General features: G+C 49.4%; 1 protein-coding gene across 1 annotated transcript in view; it reads left to right on the forward strand.

Moving 5' to 3' along the window:
* LOC144753792 (lectin-like) overlaps window positions 1-22784 on the forward strand; it is a 348088-nt gene that overhangs the window by 45714 nt on the left and 279590 nt on the right. The window lies entirely within an intron of this gene.

The raw sequence follows: 22784 nt of genomic DNA on the forward strand, positions 1-22784 counted from the left end.
TGCCCTCGCCATTCACTGCTAATAACCCACATATTACATCACTCATTACATCTTCTAGTATATCATTGATAATATCACGGCAACATTAGCTGTAAAATTACTGCTGAGAGAACTGTGCATGACTGGGACTTAAGTTACAGTTTTATTAGGGAATAAGTTGTACTTACTTGAGATAACTCTAAGTACAACTGCAGAATTTCAATAGTTTTGTGTGTATAAAATCTGAACCTAACTATAATGCCCCTGGTTACAATGATGTTCTGGCATTTCACTCGCACAAGTGAACCGCGGCACAAGAAAAGAGAAAAACAAACATGCAAAACACAAAAAGGGGGCAGGGTAGAAACACCCTGACCCCCTAGGCCTGCAGAGGGGGTCCCACAAGGAACCCCAGGGCCCACACAAAAAAAAATATTTTTTTTAATCGCGGAATGAGCTCTGCATCCGCGTATCCTGCCGCGAAAAAAACCCAAAAAAATGAAGCATCTTAGCAGCTCCCCGTGTAGAAAAGCAATGCAGGATCTTGCAGGACGGGGGGAGCCGGAGGGACCGTGGGGGGATTGGGGACCCCCGATGGTCCCCAACAAATAGGGCCGGCCCTGGGGCATGGGGTCCCCGGGACCATAAGTGGCCCGGGAGGGGTCGACGCAGCCCCCCTCCCCATTATAATAAAAAAATTAAAAAGGAAAGACCGGCCCCGGGAGATGGGGTACCCAAGGCCATAAATGGCCTGAGGAGGGGGGCCACGCAGCCACCCTCCAATAATAAATTTAAATTAAAAAAACTGGCCAGGTCCCGGGGGATGGGGTCCCCAGTACGAGTATGGAATCGGGAAGGGGGCCACACAGCCCCGTCCAATTTTTCAATAAAAAAAAAGAGGGTCAGGCCCTGGGGGATGGGGTCTCCAGGGACGATAAGAAAGGAAAAGTAGGGGGCCACACAGCCTCCTCATTCAAAAAATAAATAAATAAAAAAGACCGGCATTGCGCCGGAGACCCCGCCCCTTCCCTGCAGCACTCTGCAAACCCGCCCCCGGCGCATTTTAAGATGGAAAATTAATTCCCCTTGAATACTGAGGGTCCCTGGGGGCCAACTTGCCCACCAGGAACCACCAGTATGCGACAGGGAGCTACGTTGCAGAGAGGTGTTCAGAGGCCATCCCCCTTTTTACACCTCTCTGCAACGCAGATTTGTGGTGAATAATGGAGGTACCTGGTGGGCTAGTTGCACCCCAGGGACCCTCAGGATTCAAGGAACTTAATCCGCCATGTTAGACCTGTCAGCTTTTTGGATGGTCTCCCCTTATTTTTTTACCCTTTCTGCCTCACATTACTTTTTCCACCAACCTTTTTCTTTGTGTGGCCTTAGGCCTCCGAGTGCCCCACCACTGCTAATCAGTGCTGAGGCACAGGTGCGCCTTCCTAAAATGGTGGGTAGAGTGAGTTCCTAAGATGGATGCCTGCTAGAAATTACCTCAGAGCTCTGGCCCGTAGGATTACATTAGAGGGTTCCAGAACCTTCCAGTCCACTCTAGGCTAGGCTATACAAGGGAGGACACTGGGCGGCCATTTTGTCATTATTGGGCTGGCTGGAGTGCAGACTACAGTGTAGGGGGATTGTGTATCAGGCTAAGCTGATTGCTCCTAAGGGCTGCAAGTTAGCTGTGGGCGCTGCCCTCCTTCCTGCTGATCTGGCCCTGCCTGTGAGAAGTTTGCGAGTACACCATTCCAGTGTGGCCATCTATCAAAAGGACTATTTTACTTCAGTAGCTGGTGAGAGTGACCAGGCCTCAGCCCCAGAAACCTTGGAGGGTGGTGCTGTGGGCTGATAAGGCAACATGGAATAAGGAACTTTGACAACTACCCCTGAAGTAAAGCGGGGTCTTAAACCTTGCCCTGACTTGCAGTTCTGCCCTGTTGAAGAGCGCTGAACTGGCCGCCGTTATATGCGGCCTAGGTTTTCCCCTGCTGTATCTGGCGGAGCCCCCCCCCCCTCCCCTCTCTCTCTACACCCTCTCTGAGGTTTAAGGTGCGGAGGTAGCGGGCCGAGCTGTTCCCGCGCAAGGCGTGAGGAGAAGGAGAGCGGCGCCGGCTCGGAGAGAAACGCTAAGCGGGGTCGCTTAGCAACCGGACTCCCGCCTAGAGCGTTTCCTCTCTCTCCGTCAAGCCGGAGTTCCCCACTGAGGCAGAGGCTTCCGCGGTCCGGTGGATCAGGAGTTGGAGCACGTGGAGGCCCTTATGCTTCAGGGCCTCCGGGGAGTACTACGCGGATCGGCTGTGACCCCTGCCCGCCTCGGGCGAAGTGCAAGACCTGAGCGGGAGGAAGGGGGAAGGTCGGGCTGCAGACTGGTTCCCAGGATGGCTTAAAACTAGTGCCGGACGGGCACGGAGGTATCTGGGATCCAGGGAGTGGAGGGTGGGGTTGAAGGAAAAGCTATACAGAGAGAGGGAAAGGATGCAGGAATGGGGTTGACAAGAACCAAGCCCCTACGGTAAACCACTCTCTGAACACAACTTGCCTATCCTGAATTTAAAGAGTAGGTTTCAAATCTCTATTCCACCGTGAAAGAAAGACCTCCTAAAGTATTTATTTCATGCACAGGAGTGAAGAAGAACAGCGCATTTTGAATCAATATTCAGTGCGATGCTTTTACAAATGCTTTTACGAGCCTAATTCAAACTGATGCAAAACCTGCTATACCAGAATTTCATTTAATGATGATTGCTCCAAGTGAATACTCATATTTATTATAGTAATATTTAATGTATTGACCTGACTAATTTAATCAGCAACCTGTTTCAATTGATTTATGTGTGCTAGACTGACTTGCTGATTGCCTAACTAAATGTATTTTAGAAACCTGGTGTTTGGACTACTGTGAGGAAATGTAATGTGTTATTTATTTAATGCAATTGTTCCCAAGATGAAAAGTCCAAAGTCCTAATTTATTAAGAAAAGGGATTTCATTTCCCCTTTTACAATGAAAAGAGATAAAGCCTATCGATTTTCTATTTACCAAGACGGTGTGGTGTCATTTTTGGTGGGTTTGCGCTGGGGTGTTGTAGTGTGTGTTGCACAAGTACGTCATATTTGCCTTCTAGATTTAGCCTTCCCACTCTGTGCCATGCTACCCTAAGTGGTCCGGTAGTCCCGGTTCCAACATTTGGAGCTCAGTGGTGGGATTGGATTTGTGCTTGCGTACACCCTACAGCAACTTAGTGTGCACCACGCACCTTACACCTAATTGTTGTTCTTTCTCTGTCTGGCAATTTTTTTTCCAAGGGTTGGTCTCTTCAATTGGCATTTTTTTTTCTCCAAAATCCTTCTTGAGGTGGTGGTTGTTGGTAGCTCCTATTTGACGCCTTTCCTATCAAGTATCCCATATAATTGTCTGAGAGCCCGTCTGGCAAGATGGAGTTCGAGCTGCCTGAGTTAGAAACTTACTCAGTGGTGCAGATTAAGGAATTTTGCCAGGAGAAAGGGGTGTTCTTTAGGCGTGTTGCGAAGAAAGCAGAACTTCAAACCAGCTTGAGAGCATGGGTAGCAGCTTACCCGGTTGGGGGGGTGAGGAAGGAATGGAGCCTGACAATATTGCAGAATTAGACATGCTGTACCAAACTGAAGGTGACAATCTGTTCCAGGTCCTGGGACACCTTCAAGGGCGGGCAGTAGTGTGTCTGGAAGGAGCCTGTCCTCAGTAGAATTAGTGGACAGGAGGGAGAGGAGACAACTAAATTTAGAACTAGCCCGATTGGAGAAGGAGCGGAGGAAAGGAGGTTTATCCATGAGCTTACTTTAAGGGAACTGGATCTTAAAGCTCTACAGATAGGGACCCCGGTAATCCCATTGGTGACAGCGTACCTAAAGAAGTTACCAGGGAGCCTAGACTCTACCTGCCCAAAGATGTAGTCGCTAGTTTTAGCGTAGGGGACGACATTGGAAAGTGGTTGGCTGCCTTTGAGGTCTCATTGAGAGCCCATGGGGTTCCTGAAAGTCACTGGGGGGTGGCCTGTATAAGTACATGCCTCCTGTGGGGAGGGATGCCCTTCTAGCTTTAGAACAGGAGGAACAGACTAATTACCCCACAATGAAGATTGCCTTAGTCAGGAAGTTTGGGATAACCCCTGAAAAATATCGGCCGAAATTTCGGAATAGCCACAAGCTCCCCACGCAAAACTGGATGGATTTTTTGGACTACGCTAGGAAGGCATTAGAGGGCTGGGTGCAGGGCAGTGAGGTTACTGATTACGAGGGGTTGTACGATCTGTTCCTAAAGGAGCACCTCCTCGAGAAATGTTTTCTGGAGCTGCGCCAACACCTGGTGGACAGCAAGCTGACTAACCCTAGGAAGCTTGCAGAGGAGGCAGACAGAGTGTCTACTAAGGGATCTGGGGGGGACTCCCAAATAGCTGGACAGGGGTCTTCCCAGAGGAAAGAGGGGGGAGGTAAAAAGAAGGAGTTCTACAGAGGCCCCAAAAATAGCTCACAAGGAAAGGAATCAGGTTCCCCAGCTAAATCTGGCCACCAAAAACCCACTTATCCTGACCGTAGTCAGCAGCCCAGAATTGTCCGGTGCTACAAGTGCGGCGAAGTTGGACACTATAAAGGAGATGCCAAGTGTCCAAAGAGAACGCACCCTCCCACTGGAGGAAAAACCCCAGGGGTGGCGAGTGTAGTGCTTGGGGAGGAGCTGCCCCTAGACAAGGGAGGTGAGTGGGCAGGGCTAACCCTAGTGTCCCTGGGAGACAGTGAGATGGTTCCTCAGGTCCATGTGCCTCCAAATACCATAAAGTATAGGCAATGGGTCACCATCAACGGCCAGAGAGGGGAGGCTCTGAGGGACACGGGTGCCAGCCTGACTATGGTGAGAAGACAGCAGGTGATTCCCAATGTACTCCACCCAGCTGTGATGGCTGATGGCAGAGTGGCCCACTATCCCATGGCTGAGGTTCCCTTTGAGTGGGGAGGGGTCACAGGCCTTCTACGAGTTGCGGTGAGCCCTGCTGTGCCGGTTGACTGTCTGCTGGGAAATGACCTTGAGCACAATGCTTGGAAAGAGGTAGAGTTCCAGACACATACGGAAATGCTGGGATCACCCCATTGGACCTGTGCAAGTACGCGGTCCGCGACTGCCCGGAGGGGGAGTTCGCAAGTGCTGGAGCCTGGAACAAAGGCACAGCCTGCTGCCAACAATGGGAACATCCGGGAATGGGGAAAACCTGCCTCGGCGTCCACACCCTGTGAGATGGATGGGGCACCTGAGGTGGTGGACGCGGAGTCCACAGTGGGAGATGTTGTCTCCCTGGAGGACTTGCCTATCCCTGCGGAGTGGCAAGTGGAGGGAGGACCTACCAGCGAGGAGTTTTGTCAAGGGCAGAAGGAGTGCCCTACCCTTGAGGGTCTGAGACGACAGGCCAAAGCCCAGGCAGCAGGTAACATTTCAGGGAACTTTCACATCTACTGGGAGGATGGCCTCCTCTACAGTGAACCCGAGGCTCCGGTGCATGGTTTGTCCCGGGCCTTGGTAGTTACCAAGCCTTTCTTTTGGAGTTGGCTCATGAAATTCCTTTGGCAGGACACCTGGGCCAGGACAAGACCTTTGCACAGCTTATTCCACACTTCTATTGGCCTCAGATGAGGGTTGCGTCCGACACTTTTTGTAGGACGTGTGTGCCTTGTCAAGCCAGTGGGAAAACGGGGGTTAAGCTGAAGGCTCCCCTGGAACCACTACCCGTTGTTAGCACCCCCTTTGAAAGGGTGGGCATCGACATTGTTGGGCCATTAGATCCACCCACTTCAACGGGTCACAGGTTTATCCTGGTACTGGTGGATCATGCCACCTGGTACCCAGAGGCTATTCCTCTGAGGACCATTACTGCACCTGCGGTGGCCCGGGCCCTGAAGGGGATTTTTACCAGAGTGAGTTTCCCCAAGGAAGTTGTGTCCGACAGGGGGCCAACTTCATGTCAGCATACATGCAGGCTATGTGGAAGGAATGTGGAGTCACCTACAGTAGTACAAGCTTTATTCGAGATAACTTCTCACAAAAGCACAACATATAATCAAATACAATACAGATAAAAACAGTTAATTCATTCATCATTATACATATACATGTTCTAAAAAACAGTTGTGCAAACTCATACAATACTAGACAATAAGAATTGCACTCAAAAATAAGACCAAATTGCATTAGGACTACATTAAAAATTACATAAGATTAAATAAGCCTACCTATCAACCTCCGCCTGATTGACCAAGCCCACCCCAGATATTTGGCCACTCCAAGAACAATCGACTCTTGAGTGGATGTGCATAGGATTCTCATAGCCACTACACTGTGTCGTGTCCCAAGATTTTTACAGACTGGAGTTAGCCATACCCTCCTTGGTAACAAATAAGCATCGCAGACAAATAAAAAATGGCCTAGACTTTCTGTAGCAGTTTTACACGCTGGGCAACACATAGAGGTCGAACTCTGCCATCCTGCAGTTAATATTTTTAGCGGAAGGGATCCAGACCTTAACTGGAAGACTAACTTCCTGTCCAATGGGGCAGTAATACTGTCCCAATAGTTTTCTAAAATAGGACAGATTTTGACTTCCAGAAAGCGACCAGCCATAGAATCAGATCTCGTGCCCCTCAGAAGGCTGCTATCTACCCAATCCCAATAGTGAGACTTGAGGGCTTCTTTACTTGGAAAAACTTCCCCCTGTGGATTGGTCCAAAGATTAAAAAGGCCCAGTTTAATTAACATGGCTCTTAAATTTTTTAGCCAGTTGATCTTATGAAAATTATCTTCCTTAATTATTGCCAGGAATCCATCTGCATAATGCTTAATCTCTGGAGTTGTCCAAAGACGTCTCCAGTAAAGAATGGGGCGCAATCGCGCTCTATCACTAATTGATCGTCAACCTAGATCAAGAAGCAGTGGAATTAGGGGGGTGCTCTGAGGGACGCCTGTAATTCCTCTAAGGAACTTATTCTCTGATGTCTGTAAGGTCGATAACTTTTCCCAGGCCCACAACTCTGCACCATATAGGGCCGCACCTAAAACCTTTGCATCATACACTATGAGGACAGGCTTGATGGGTTTGGTTTTAGATTTTCTATGTTCCCCCCGCAAAGCCCCTGAAATTTGCTGGTGTTTTAATACCGTTTTTTCCAGGTGATGTGACCAACCCAGGCCATCTGCTATTTGGACCCCTAGGTATGTGAACTCCCTAACCACCTCTAGCTTAGTATTGTTCAAGAGTACCCTAGGGTGGGCTTTATGGCTCGGGGAAAAGACCATTAACTTCGTCTTACCTACATTTACTTCAAGGCCGTGCTCTTTACAAAAATCATCAAATATGTTTAGGGCACGCTGTAAACCTGCAGGAGTCTTTGACATAATTAGGGTATCGTCAGCGAACATCAGGATCGGGACCCTGACGCCCGCTAACGAAGGTGCATCTACACCAACATCTAACATCCTCCCCACAATCCCATTAATAAATAGTGAGAAGAGTAGGGGTGCCATTGCACAGCCTTGGTGGACCCCCCTTTCTACCGGGAAATCCGATGATGACTCTCCATTCCCACCCCACTGGACTCTAGCAAAATTACATTCATGCAATCGCATGATTAGGGTAAGGAGTTCAGCTGGAATGCCTAGTTTATGTAAGACCAACCTGAGCCTTGCACTGACCTGGGAGGTCACTTTTGGGGGTTGAGGACAGCTGCAGACCGAGCGCTGCTCCTCTGAGAAACCGGACCTTGTTGCCAGCCTGCATTCCGATCACCGCGGCGAGGCGGTAGATCAGAAACTACACTACCCAGCACCCTTAGCGCCCAGGAAGGCGCGCATCCAGCATCCTGCCCCGCCCCCGGAGGTGCGCTTAAGGACAGCGCGAGCCCCGGGGGAGCGGGGAACCTGAGCCTTGCACTGACCTGGGAGGTCACTTTTGGGGGTTGAGGACAGCTGCAGACCGAGCGCTGCTCCTCTGAGAAACCGGACCTTGTTGCCAGCCTGCATTCCGATCACCGCGGCGAGGGGGTAGATCAGAAACTACACTACCCAGCACCCTTAGCGCCCAGGAAGGCGCGCATCCAGCATCCTGCCCCGCCCCCGGAGGTGCGCTTAAGGACAGCGCGAGCCCCGGGGGAGCGGGGAACCTGAGCCTTGCACTGACCTGGGAGGTCACTTTTGGGGGTTGAGGACAGCTGCAGACCGAGCGCTGCTCCTCTGAGAAACCGGACCTTGTTGCCAGCCTGCATTCCGATCACCGCGGCGAGGCGGTAGATCAGAAACTACACTACCCAGCACCCTTAGCGCCCAGGAAGGCGCGCATCCAGCATCCTGCCCCGCCCCCGGAGGTGCGCTTAAGGACAGCGCGAGCCCCCGCGTCGCGGGACCGCGCGCGGGCTAAGCCCGGGCAAAGGGCGGGCCCTCTGTGGCCCTCAGAGGCACGAATAGGTCGGGTCGGGCCACCCCACTTGGCTGCTACGAGGTTGGAGTTATTTTATTAATTTTTCTATAAACTCTGACATTGTACTGTGTTACCATCATGTCCATATGGGAGGAGCTGAACGCCCTGTGTGGTACGAAATACTCCCAGATTGTATCTACCCCCCCTACAGTGGGTAGACATGCTGATGACTTAAACAACGAAGACAATGAGAATACTGACAAAATGTGCACTAGTCCCTCACCAAAACCCTCCTACCCGTCAATAATACCGCCAACTGATGAGGCGAACAAAACACCTGTCCCAGTATCACCACTTCAATTGACTCTACTGGCACAGATTGAGCAACTGTTAACAACTGCACTATCACCCCTGATCACTAAAATCAATAATTTGGGAGATAGGCTGACCAGCATCGAAAATAAATTATTAAGGAACCATATCTCAACTGAAACAACAGCCACACCCATTGACCCAACTCTTCCCAGTAACATTGACAATTTCAAATCTACGACACTTATGACAGTTCGAACTCCTGAACCCCTTATCTCTCTACCTAATTCAAGAGGACGGAACATTATTTCTAACCCCATACCTGTACCCCACAGAGCTCCTAGGCTTGTACACAAAAGCAAGAATTGGATCAATTTACCGCCAGAAGCTGCCCCTTACGTGTCTGTTCTTTCTGGGGTCCCTGCACCTAATCAGGGTAAATTTGAAACTCACCAGGACTTGTTAAACAAAACCATCTCCTGGCTTCAACAACACAGACCATTGCCACCTGCTCTAGATGGCGGCATCTTGAGAGTTAGGAGGGTGGGGTGGCTTGGTACGTCACCCAAAGACATCCCGGGCGACCTTGTTCTAATTAAATTCAAGACTTCGAACACTGTCCCCTATTTGCGATCCTCCCAACCTAAAGAGGGAGATGGCCCCATTCGCATCTGGGACTTGTACGATTTTTACCCCGGCCCCCGACCCCATCCGTCCCTAAGGCAAACGACATGGAACCACAATTCTTGGTAAAAGGGGATGTCATGTACTCAGTGCTACCAACACACTACCCCTTTTCCTGATGTTTGCATGCACCTTTTTATATAGCTGAATGGACAAACTAATTTTACTTTGTTTTTAATAGTTGGTTCTTCTTTTTATCTTGCTAATGATTTGTCGAGTCATTTATACATGTTTTGTATTTCTTTGCTGCTTTTATGGTTTCAAACAAAAACCGAATAAAGCTTATTTGAGTTTGAGTAAGACCATCCATAGCTTATACCTTGGGACCAAATCAAAGGCTGCCCGCAAGTCGACAAATGGAACATACAGGCAGCCTTTGCCAAGCAATACCGTCGTCCACCGCAAAATGGTGAAGCGAAAAACTTGGTCGATTGTGCTGGTGGCCCGCCTAAATCCTGCTTGGTAGGGGGAAAGAGCATTGTTATCGTCCACCCAGTCCATAAGCTGATTTACAACCATTTTCCCCATAACTTTTTGTATGGTAGCAATCAAGCTTATTGGCCTGTAGTTGGCTGGGAGAGACCGGTCTCCTTTTTTGTAGATGGGTATGATAACGGCACCTTGCCACAGCTTAGGGACCACCCCTCCCTTGGCAATGGCGTTACCCAATAAAAAAACATACCTCGCCCACCTCTTCATGTCTTGTTTAAAGACATCCGAGGGTATCCCGTCTAACCCTGGTGCCCTCCCCCCTTGGACTGAGCAAATTGCTATTTCAACTTCCTTAAGGGAAAACAGGTTATCAGTAGCAAAGACTGACGATATCACCTCCCCTATCCCAACCTTCTTTACTTCTGCATATTGTGGTCTAAAGTACTCAACCCAGGCTTCTTCAGCTACATTATTATCAGGCCTACCAGGGGTACCGCCTCTACCCCACTTTATAATCTTCCAAAAAAGCCTGGAGTCCTTACTACTGGAAGCCTCCTTCAACTCTGCCCAGTGCTCTTCATCCCATTTTCTCTTTGCTTGGGAAATGCTTGTATTATACAATTTCCTGGCTGCACGAATTGCAGCCCTATCTCTTTCTCTGATAGCATGGCCCAGTGCCAATCGTGCTGACCTACACTGGCGATTAAACCACCTGGCCGCTTTAGGAGGTTTTTTACCTTTGGTGCTTTGTAGTTGCATAAAGTGTGGTTTTAGGAGACAGAAAAACTTGTTGTGAATATCTGTAATATCCCTGGAACCAGGGATTGTAGGTTTTGCCACTTCCATAGAAGTAAGAGCCTTATCCACCTCAACATTAATAAAGGTCATTGTTTCTTCATTTGCTAGTACCCTTGGCCATTTCAACCTTCGCATATCGTTGGCCATTACTGGGATTTGGACATTTCTTATATGCATGTTTTGGGGCCCAACATTCCACCATTTGTGGGTCACACAAAGGGGATTGTGATCGCTTTCCAATCTACCCTTGATGACCATATCAAGAACCCCCTGCCAGAGTGAAAGACTACATATTACATAATCTATTCTACTCCTACTGTGACCATTGTCAAAAGTACAAGCACCCTCTTTGTCCCCTGATGTCCTCCCATTTAGGGCTCTTAACCCATGCTCCATACACATGGCGTTTAGTAGCAGTATGTCCTTCGTCCACCGCTTGACAGGATTTAAACACAAAGATAGTACTCCCCAGAGCATGTCCTCATCATGACCTAGGGGATCATTTGTACTGTCGAGTGGTTTGAAGGTCCTATTTAAATCCCCAGCTACTACTACTCTGTTGCCTAGTGACTTAGTTTCTAAGAAGGCGGACAATGCCTCTAAGGTGGAAGAACTCCCTGAGTTGGTACCTCTTGCGTAGATGTTATACAGATCGATCACATCCCACCTTTCTGAGGACAGTCTTAACATTTGTATGTCACTAAGGCCCAAATCCAACACTTTAATAGAAATATCCAGGTCCTGCTTTATCCATACTGTAAGCCCTCCCATTGGCCGACCCCTAGCCCCTCTAGAGGCTGGGGTTGAAAAATGTAAATACCCACGGAGGAAAACAGGGTCACAGGCCCATGTTTCTTGAAAGCAACACACGTCGAACCCATTAATAAAATCTAACCAAATTTGTGATTCTAACTTGCTGCCCAGCCCAGCAATATTCCAAGATAAAAACTTCCCAGAGCTAAGCCCATCCCCACGTGCTGCATTTGTATTAGAACATGATTGGTGGTTCATTGAGCTTTCATCATTCCCGACTAGTCTCACGATTTTCCTCATACCACCCCCATCCATATCATTATCAACATTTGCAGTTAGTGTGGGTAACTCCCCCGCTCCATCTTTGACACTTGCTTCCCCACAACCTTCCACCATATTCACGATCTCATTGCCAATATTCATGACATTTAACGTCAGACCAACATTTAAATCAAGTCCATCACAATCCCCTTGTTGATTCCTGCTATTTCCTCCCCTACTAGTATTCATGTGATCAAGGGTTTGTCAACATCCCCACCCTAGATCTTGCCATCCACCCGGGGGATTATAATTCGGGCCAATGATATGGTTATGGCACTGTAGCAGTGGAGCTGATGTAGTAATCCTTGGCCATGGAAGGTTGGAAGGGCAGTTTTGCTCATTAAGCAGGCTAGTCGAAACACTAGTAGGACGTGGGTAGAAGAAAGTAAGGTCAACAATGCCAATTCCTCCATTATTTGTGCCCCATCCCTGTCTTGTTATCCATCCTGCCACCCTTGGATCTTGAAAATTAACCACAATACAGCCCCCCCAGGGTTTTGGTAGTACAGCCTATCCAGTCTATTCTCCTTACCCCCAATATTAATCCATCAACTTCCCCTGGTAGAGGCCGATTCACCCTTAGCCAGTGCATAACCTTATTTTTAAGCATCTGTAAGGTTTCTCTCTGTCCCGTTAAAAGTGGTGGGACATTTATAAGGACTACTACAAAGGGAAAGGAATCTGGGGTGAGGTTCATGGGGGGTTTCTTATGAGGTGGCTTTATCAGGGGTGGTAAGGACGGTCTGGGAACTATAGGAACAGGGCGGGTACAGGTTTGTTTGCTAAAAGCTGGTTACTAGTTAGTGGGGCAGTTGGTGGAGCAGTACCTGTTCTAGTACACGCATTACCCCCTGCTCCCACGGTAACCAAAGAGTTTAAACTAAGCGGCGGTTGTTGCGCCGCAATCTGAGCTGAGATTACAATATTAGGGGAATTTTTAGCGGGTCCCGGTGGTGCTAAGTCAAGAGGCTTGAGTGGTCTCTTCACAGCCGCACTACCTGACTTAGGTGGCATTGGAGAGTTAATTTGTTGCCTTCGTCCCTTATCTTGTGGTACACATTGAGTAGTATTCTGGAGCTTACTACTTTCATCCAGCCTTGCTTGAGTTTTTATCAATGCCTTTGTTGAGAAAAAGTTATCTAATGTTACCTGCTCAAAATGGTCTAGCCGGTCAGAAAGCTTACTAATTCGTTCCTCTAATGGGAGCAGAATTGACCGTAGCAACCTTTCTAAGTCAGGAAACAGGTTGCAGAGAAGTGGCAGTTTATCTGTCATTGCCAAGCCAGTGTCTGAAGAATTAATAGTACTAGGATCTGGGCTGTCTAATAGCACAACATCCCCCTCTTGTATAATTTCCCTACTACGGCTTACTTCAGTGACAGCCTTACTGGGGCACGTACTTTTGTTTACTTTTCTAAGTTTGTGTGGGGGTTTAGCTGGATAACATTTTCTAGATACAGTAGTCCTTTTTCTTTTTGATCCAGATTTAGGTTGGGACAAGGAAACCTGAGCACATAATTCTGCTCACACAAGATGAAATCAGTTCAGCTACAGTACCCTGGTTCTCCTCGTTAGTGATAACATCATGACATATTTCGGCTACAACAGGCAGGTTTACTGATGATAAGGGTGTTACCAATGCAGGATAGGTTTGTACAGAGCGCTTGTCTATAGGATTTTTAAGAAGTTCAATAGATAATCTACGCTCAGCACGCCTCTCTGCAAGCGTTATCTCTTTATCAATAATCTGGGTCGGGCGGTTAAAGAATTTGTCTAAAGGTCCAATAACTACTGGCCCAGCCTCGACCGGTAGGGTCATCGAAATGATACTACTTGGGGATACAGGCATACCTTGTGGTCACCAGCCCTTTTACAAAAGTTAATATTGGGCACTTATCTGACACAGAAATTTACTTGGTACTATATATTCCGTTAGAGTCAATGTCAGAGGGCTGGCCCAGCCCGGCCTCCCTCGGCCCCTGGCGGCCACAGACGGTCCCGCCCTTGTCCCGGGCTTCTCCCGGGCGCGCTCCCGTGTGCTCCAGCGCATCGGCCCGTATAGCTCCTTTTAAAATAAAAGGGGGATAGATTATGGGCGGGTGGGCGGGGCCAGCAGGGAGAGCAGCCCAGGTGTGGCGAATAGGGCTCGCAGGGACTCCTGGTAGGTTGAGTCCCTGCTTCCAAAATCGCAGCCCTGCCGGCAGCTCCACGCGCCCCGAGGTCACAGCTCCTCTCTCAGGTAAGCACACACTTGGTATGCGGCGCTGCGGGACCCGCGCAGTGGGTCCGGCGAGGTCTCTCTCCCCCACAAGAGCAATCACGAAGGCGAAAAGTCAGTGGAAAGTAGCAACAAGAATGGCCAGCAAACAACAGGCAAAAGCGTCCCGCAACAACAAGCTCCTCACCCGCTTTTCACTCCGTGGGTGGGGGGGCGGGGCCAGCAGGGAGAGCAGCCCAGGTGTGGCGAATAGGGCTCGCAGGGACTCCTGGTAGGTTGAGTCCCTGCTTCCAAGCTCGCAGCCCTGCCGGCAGCTCCACGCGCCCCGAGGTCACAGCTCCTCTCCCAGGTAAGCACACACTTGGTATGCGGCGCTGCGGGACCCGCGAAGCGGGTCCGGCGGGGTCTCTCTCCCCCACAAGAGCAATCACGAAGGCGAGAAGTCAGTGGAAGGTAGCAACAAGAATGGCCAGCAAACAACAGGCAAACGCGTCTTTTTGTAGGACGTGTGTGCCTTGTCAAGCCAGTGGGAAAACGGGGGTTAAGCTGAAGGATCCCCTGGAACCACTACCCGTTGTTAGCACCCCCTTTGAAAGGGTGGGCATCGACATTGTTGGGCCATTAGATCCACCCACTCCAACGGGTCACAGGTTTATCCTGGTACTGGTGGATCATGCCACCCGGTACCCAGAGGCTATTCCTCTGAGGACCATTACTGCACCTGCGGTGGCCCGGGCCCTGAAGGGGATTTTTACCAGAGTGAGTTTCCCCAAGGAAGTTGTGTCCGACAGGGGGCCAACTTCATGTCAGCATACATGCAGGCTATGTGGAAGGAATGTGGAGTCACCTACAGATTCTCTACTCCTTACCATCCCCTGACCAATGGTCTGGTGGAAAGATTTAACAAAACCCTGAAGGGCATGATCAGGAGTCTGCCTGAGAGCCTGCGGAGGAAATGTGACATCCTCCTACCCTGTTTGTTGTTCTCATACAGGGAAGTGCCACAGAAGGGGGTGGGCTTCAGCCCCTTTGAGCTTCTGTATGGGCACCCTGTTAGATGACCTCTCAGCCTGGTGAAAGATGGATGGGAAAACACTCCCAGGAGGCTTCCCCAGGATGTGGTAAGTTACATGCTGGCTTTCCGTAGCCAAATGGCTAAGTTGTGGAAGCAAGCTTCTGACAAACTTGAAGCCAGCCAGGCAGTCATGAAAGTGTGGTACGACCACAATGCTCACCCCATGGAGTTGGAGCCTGGACAGAAGGTGTGGGTCATGGAACCTGGAGAGCTTAGCGCCCTCCAGGATCAATGGACTGGCCCCTTTGAGTTGGTTGAGAAGAAGGGCAAGGTCACCTATGTGGTGGACCTTAAGACCCCCAGGCAGCCCGATCGGGTGCTCCATGTCAACCGTCTCAAGCCCCACCATGAGAGATCCGAGGTCAACTTGATGATGGTGACTGATGGGACCGAGGAAGAGGAAAGTGAGCCTCTCCCTGATCTCTTTGCGTCCCAAGAGAAGCATGGGTCGGTGGAGGTGGTAATCATCTCACCATCCCTGACTCCCGAACAACGGAGAGACTGCCGCCAAATTTTGGATCAGTACTCCTCGCTGTTCTCCCTTATCCCGGGAAGGACCCACCTGTGTACCCAGGATGTGGACACAGGGGACAGCCTACCTGTGAAGTCAAAGTCCTACCGGCTGTCAGATAAGGTGAAGGCCAGCATCCATAGTGAGGTTACCGAAGCCCACGTTAACTCTATCTTATCTGATCGTCTTGCCCGTAATCAGATATTGGACTCTAGCCAAAATGGCTTCCGACCAGGACTCAGTACCGAGACCGCTTTGCTCCATATTATCGAGCATTTACGCCTGGTGCTTGACTCCGGACGCACGGCAGCGCTCCTATTATTAGATCTGAGCGCTGCTTTCGATACTGTGTCCCACCGCATACTGATTCAGCGCCTTGAGGAAGCCGGAGTAGCTGGAACCGCTCTCCAGTTGTTTCGCTCTTTCCTCTCAGATCAAACCTTTAAAGTGGCTATACCACCCTGCCAATCCACCATTCATCCCTTGGATCTGGGGGTCCCACAGGGCTCCTCGTTGAGTCCCACCCTGTTCAACCTATATGTGAAACCGCTAGCGGCAGTCATCAAACAGTGGGGTTTGACGATGACCTCATATGCTGACGACACGCAGCTAGCGGTGACAGTGAGTGGAGACCCGGAAGTGAAGGCCCCCAGATTCCGAGCTGGACTTGTGGCAGTAGCTAGCTGGCTACGTACCAATTGTTTACAATTGAATGCCACTAAAACTGAAGTGTTGGTCTTAGGGAAACAGGCTGAGCTATGGGGAGACCAGTGGTGGCCTCCCGAACTGGGCGTCACTCCCATTCCAGCATCCGAAGTGAAAAACTTAGGTATTTGGCTGGATCCTGCGCTCACCTTCACAGGGCATACGAAGAAGGTTGCAGCCACCTGTTACGGCATTTTGCGAGGCATAAGGCCGGTTATTAAATACTTTGACCCTCTCACTCGGCAGCTCGTAGTCCAAGCCTCGGTTTTATCTCGGCTGGACTACGGAAGTGCGCTGATGTTAGGGGTTAATCAGGCTGAGGCATCCAGGCTTCAGAGGGTACAAAACGCCGCGGCGCGGGCCATTGTTGGTCTTCCCAGACATTGCTCTGTTTCCGGTACTATCTCTGCTCTTCACTGGTTACCGGTCAGACAGAGGATTAAGTTTAAAGCGCTCTGTCTGGCTTTTAAAATCCTGAAACTTTCCTCACCGCCGGCTCTTGTTAACTTGCTCACTCCCTATATTCCTCCGAGATCCCTAAGATCAGAGGCTCTGCATGCGGCGGTCTGCCCCCGTTTTAAACTTAGTAGAATGGGTGGCCGCTCCTATCGGGTGCTTGCCGCGGGACTGTGGAATTCGCTCCCAGTGCACATCCGAGCTCTGAATGACCTGTCCATCTTTAGGCGTGCTATTAAAACTTTTTTGTTTCCTGTCTCCGAGTAGCCGCTCCTTTTTATTTTCTGCGTGTTATGTTATAGTACCTGTCTGAGCGCCTGGACGCCCCTTTGCTGGGGCAGCAGTGCGCTATAAAAATAAAATTACCATAACATAACATAACCAAGATGCTGGAGCTGGGAGTGAATGAACCTTCCGACAGTCCCTGGTCCAGTCCGGTGGTACTGGTATCAAAAGCTGCCCCATCGGGCACCACACAGGAACTCAGGTTCTGTGTGGACTACAGGGGACAGAACTCAGTGACTAAGACTGACGCTCATCCAATCCCAAGGGCGGATGAGCTTATTGACCAGCTAGGAGCTGCCCAATACCTGAGTACCTTCGACCTTACGGCAGGGTACTGTGAGATCTCCCTGACAAAGGGGGCGAAGGAGAGGTCTGCCTTCTCCACCCCTGAGGGACACTACCAGTTCCGAGTGATGCCCTTTGGGCTCAAGAACGCCCCTGCTACCTTTCAGCGGCTGGTGAACCAGGTCCTCTCCAGTATGTAGGCCTTTTCTACTGCCTTCCTTGATGACATCGCTGTCTTCAGCAGCAGTTGGGAGGACCATCTGTGTCACCTTCGGGAAGTACTTCAGGCCCTGCAGCAGGCAGGCCTGACGATCAAGGCCAGCAAGTGCCAGATGGGGCAGGGGTCTGTGGTGTACCTAGGTCACTTGGTGCGTCGGGTAAAGGTGCAGCCTCTCCAGGCCAAGATTGAAACCATTATGGCCTGGGAACGCCCCAAGACACAGACTGAGGTTCGAGCTTTTCTGGGCCTCACCGACTACTACCGTCGCTTTGTCAAGGGATACGGGACCATTGTGGCTCCCTTGACTGAGCTTACATCTAAGAAACACCCTCGAAAAGTTATTTGGACCGAGTCGTGCCAACAAGCCTTTGACTCCTTGAAGAAAGCTATGTGCACAGCTCCGTTGCTCAAGACCCCATACTTTTCCAAATAATTAATCGTCCAAACAGACGCGTCCGAGCACGGCATTAGGGCAGTGTTATTGCAGCTCAATGAACAGGGTCTGGACCAACCTGTGGTTTTCCTTTCCAGGAGACTGCTCCCCTGGGAACAGAGGTGGAGTGCAATAGAGCGGGAAGCTTTTGCGGTGGTCTGGGCCCTGAAGAAGTTGCGGCCATACCAGTTTGGTTCGCACTTCCTTGTTCAGACAGACCACCGGCCCCTCCGGTGGCTTATGCAAATGAGGGGTTAGAATCCCAAGTTGCTAAGGTGGTCCATCTCCCTACAGGGAATGGACTTTAGGGTGGAACACCGGCCTGGATTGGACCATGCTAATGCTGACGGTCTCTCGAGGTTTTTCCGCCTTAGTGACGAGAACTCCCAAGGGATTTCAGCTGGGGGGACGCGTGTTAGACCTGTCAGCTTTTTGGATGGTCTCCCCTTATTTTTTTACCCTTTCTGCCTCAAATTACTTTTACCACCAACCTTTTTTTTGTGTGGCCTTAGGTCTCCGAGTGCTCAGGCACAGGTGCGCCTTCCTAAAATGGTGGGTAGAGTGAGTTCCTAAGATGGATGCCTGCTAGAAATTACCTCAGAGCTCTTGCCCATAGGATTACATTAGAGGGTTCCAGAACCTTCCAGTCCACTCTAGTGAACTGGCGCTAGGCTATACAAGGGAGGACACTGGGCTGCCATTTTGTCATTACTGGGCTGGCTGGAGTGCAGACTACAGTGTAGGGGGATTGTGTATCAGGCTAATCTGATTGCTCCTAAGGGCTGCAAGTTAGCTGTGGGCGCTGCCCTCCTTCCTGCTGATCTGGCCCTGCCTGTGAGAAGTTTGCGAGTACACCATTCCAGTGTGGACATCTATCAAAAGGACTATTTTACTTCAATAGCTGGTGAGAGTGACCTGGCCTCAGCCCCAGAAACCTTGGAGGGTGGTGCTGTGGGCTGATAAGGAACTTTGCCCACTACCCCTGAAGTGAAGCGGGGGTCTTAAACCTTGCCCTGGCTTGCTGTTCTGCCCTATTGAAGAGCGCTGAACTGGCAGGCGTTATATGCTGCCTAGGTTTCCCCCTGCTGTATCTGGCGGAGCCCCCCCTCCCCTCTCTCTCTGCGCCCTCTCTGAGGCGCTGAGGTGCCGAGGTAGCGGGCCGAGCTGTTCCCGCGCAAGGCATGAGGAGAAGGAGAGCGGCGCCGGCTCGGAGAGAGATGCTGGGCGGGGTCGCTTAGCAACCGGACTCCCGCCTAGCGCGTTTCCTCTCTCTCCATCAAGCCGGAGTCTCCCGCTGAGGCAGAGGCTGCCACGGTCCTTTGAAAGGCCTAGCTGACTCTCCGGTGGATCAGGAGTCGGAGCGTGTGGAGGCCCTTACGCTTCAGGGCCTCTGGGGAGTACTACGTGGATCGGCTGTGACCCCTGCCCACCTCAGGCGAAGTGCAAGACCTAAGCGGGAGGAAGGGGGAAGGTCGGGCTGTAGACTGGTTCCCAGGATGGCTTAAAACTAGCGCCGGACGGGCGCAGAGGTATCTGGGATCCAGGGAGTGGAGGGTGGGGTTGAAGGAAAAGCTATACAGAGAGTGGGAAAGAATGCAGGAACGGGGTTGACAAGAACCAAGCCCATAAGGTAAACCACTCTCTGAACACAACTTGACTATCCTGAATTTAAAGAGTAGGTTTCAAATCTCTATTCCACCGTGAAAGAAAGACCTCCTAAAGTATTTATTTCATGCACAGGAGTGAAGAAGAACAGCGCATTTTGAATCAGTACTCAGTGCGATGCTTTTACAAATGCCTTTACGAGCCTAATTCAAACTGATGCAAAACCTGCTATACCAGAATTTCATTTAATGATGATTGCTCCAAGTGAATACTCATATTTATTATAGTAATATTTAATGTATTGACCTGACTAATTTAATCAGCAACCTGTTTCAATTGATTTATGTGTGCTAGACGGACTTGCTGATTGCCGAACTAAATGTATTTTAGAAACCTGGTGCTTGGACTACTGTGAGGATGAGGAAAAGTAATGTGTTATTTAATTATTGCAATCCCAAGATGAAATGTCCAAAGTCCTAATTTATTAAGAAAAGGGACCTTCATTTCCCCTTTTTCAATGAAAAGAGATAAAGCCTCTTGATTTTCTATTTACCAAGACGGCGTTGTGTCATTTTTGGTGGGTTTGCGCTGGGGTGTTGTAGTGTGTGTTGCGCAAGTACGTCACATTTGCCTCCCTAAGTGGGCTGGTAGTCCCGGTTCCAACACCCCAACTTAAAACATGTCGCGGGGTGAGTTTACACAGTGGAGAAGGGAGGGGACGAGGACTGAAGTGACATGTGCAAACATGCCCTGTGGTGCGTTTTAAGTTTGAGAAATAATTTCCCTTCAATACTGAGGGCCCGTGAGGGCCAACTAGTCCACCAGGAGCTTCCAGTAAGCACTTCTTCGCTGCGTTGCAGAGAGGTGTCCAGGCCATCCCCCAAATTAAAACATCCACAGCGCATGTTTGCACACGTCACCTCAGGCCTCCCTCCCTTCACCAGTGTGCAAACGCACCCTGTGGCGTGTTTTAAGAGGTAGTTTTAATTCCCCTGCCCTATTATGTATTAGGGCTTACAGAGGAGGCCATAGTAATCACAGGGGTACCCCAACGCATAGTGTTCCCTAGTTTAAGTAGGTGTTTTCACTGTATTCTTAGTGTCTTTTAGCATAGCACTGGGTCTAGGACTGGTTAGCAAGTCAGTTACCACCAGTACCCATCTGAAAAAGTTGACGGAACAGGATGATTTTGCAACAAGGCCTCTTTCTGCTCCTCAGTTTGTTCTTTCTGCAAGTCATCCTTCTTCATGCATTTTTCTTTGTCTTTAAGGACTTCTGTTGCTTGTTTCTGTATTTCTTTTTCTTCTTTCTGTGCATTACCATTTTTTTCTTTCTTCACACGTCCGACCTCTATAGGCAAAGTTAAAAACTAGCATTTAAAATCCTTAGAAATTCACTTAAAAAACCATAGGCTTCGGGCACGTTATAGTTAGAAACTAGCATTTAAAAAACGTTTGAAATTCACTGAAAAAACCATAGGTTTCAGGCACGTTATAGTTAGAAATTAGCATTTAAAAAACCTTAGAAATTCACTGAAAAACAATAGGTTTCAGGGGTGTTTTAGTTAGTTGGACATTTCACTTGTTCAAAACCAAAGAAATTCCCCGTTATAGTTAGTTCAGCTAACTATAACTTGTGCGCCCGCAAGGCACTGCTGATGACTTCACATATTACATCACTCATGACATGGTCAGTGACATCACTCATGACATCACTGATGACATCTCAATGAAATCACCGTTGACAACACTGATGACATCATCCTTGTGATAGAGTGGCAGACCTCCTCTCACCCTAATATAACCTTTGATACACACACTCAAAAATAGAAACTAACATTTTCAAAACAATGGACATACCAATACCACTTACAACACACCTATTCAGTAATTCCAAGATCTACACACACATCCACTCATTCATCAACAATCCTACACAGTCACTCATACATGTCCTCACTCATCATATGTACTCATACACCAATACATCCATTACATACCGACACTAATCCATAGAGTTACTCACACATATAGTCACACATTCAAACAAAGTATCAAACATCCATTTATTTGCATATACAGTTGTACACACACCACCACACTTACTTCTACAGAAACTTACACATACTTACTCTCTTACGCAATCACTTATAGAAACACATAATAATTTATACAGGAACTCTTCCAATACCTCACTCTCACATATACTCACTTATATAAACCTATACTCACATACACTAGTTTAAAACATATGTAGTTACTCATAAAGACACTATTGAGACAGTCATTCACTCACTAACACATGCATACACACACTCATCCACCCATACAGTTCTGCACACATGCTGTCTTCAACACTTACAAACAGTGAGTCGCTCATTCATGCATCTATGCAATACGTAATACCCTCACCGTGTGGAAAATGACAATGTATATGTACATAAGCGGCGTTCATTTGTGTTCACCATACCCCTCGCTGTAAGCTGAACGAATACCGCGAAGCATTGACCGCATCATCCCGCCAGCATAGGCCCATGCACGCACGTACACGACAGCCATTTTAGACACCAAGGCCTCTCTGCCCACTCCCGATAGCCAGCGTCTCTCTCTCCCCCCTCACTCCCCAGCCTCGCAAGCATCCCCGACAGCCCCCGGTCTCTCATGCATAGGCCATAAAACCCTCTCCCTCTGCGCGACCCTGCTCTAAAAGTGACACCCCGCCTGACCGACACCCCCTGCATTCCTCCCAGAAACACCCTTCCCCTCTTCTGATGACCCCCCGGCTACGCCTGGCCTCCCGACCCGGTCCCAAGTCATAAAACAAAGCCTCATGGATGTACCCCCCCTGGCCCCGCATAGCAAAGCGTGATACACCAACCGAAGTGCCCGATCTTATCGCCTGCCCAACCTTAGATCTGACCACCCCCTCTTGCCCTCGTGTCCTGTTGGAATGTCCGGCTCCAAGATTACAATCACATGTTACATTTGGGAGGGGAAACGACATCCGAACGACTGGTATGGGAATAGGCCTGAAGCTGGGATTCTAAACATGCCTTTTCGTACTTCAAAGTGCCTTTATTGCAATAAGGAATGTTTGTACATCATAAACCTGTGTATAAAAGACGGAGCCTCAGAGAAACTTTTAGAGCACCTCTTGAAGACATTGTGCGCGTGTCCGAAATGACAGGCTCTCCTCATGAGAAATAAAAATCTGTTCTTGCACTCCCGCTTCCAGTGCCCGTCTCTTTATTTGGTAACTGTTCAAGATGGGAACTAAGAGG

Source organism: Lissotriton helveticus, chromosome 5_1 (genome assembly GCF_964261635.1).
Source record: "Lissotriton helveticus chromosome 5_1, aLisHel1.1, whole genome shotgun sequence".
NCBI lineage: Eukaryota > Metazoa > Chordata > Amphibia > Caudata > Salamandridae > Lissotriton > Lissotriton helveticus.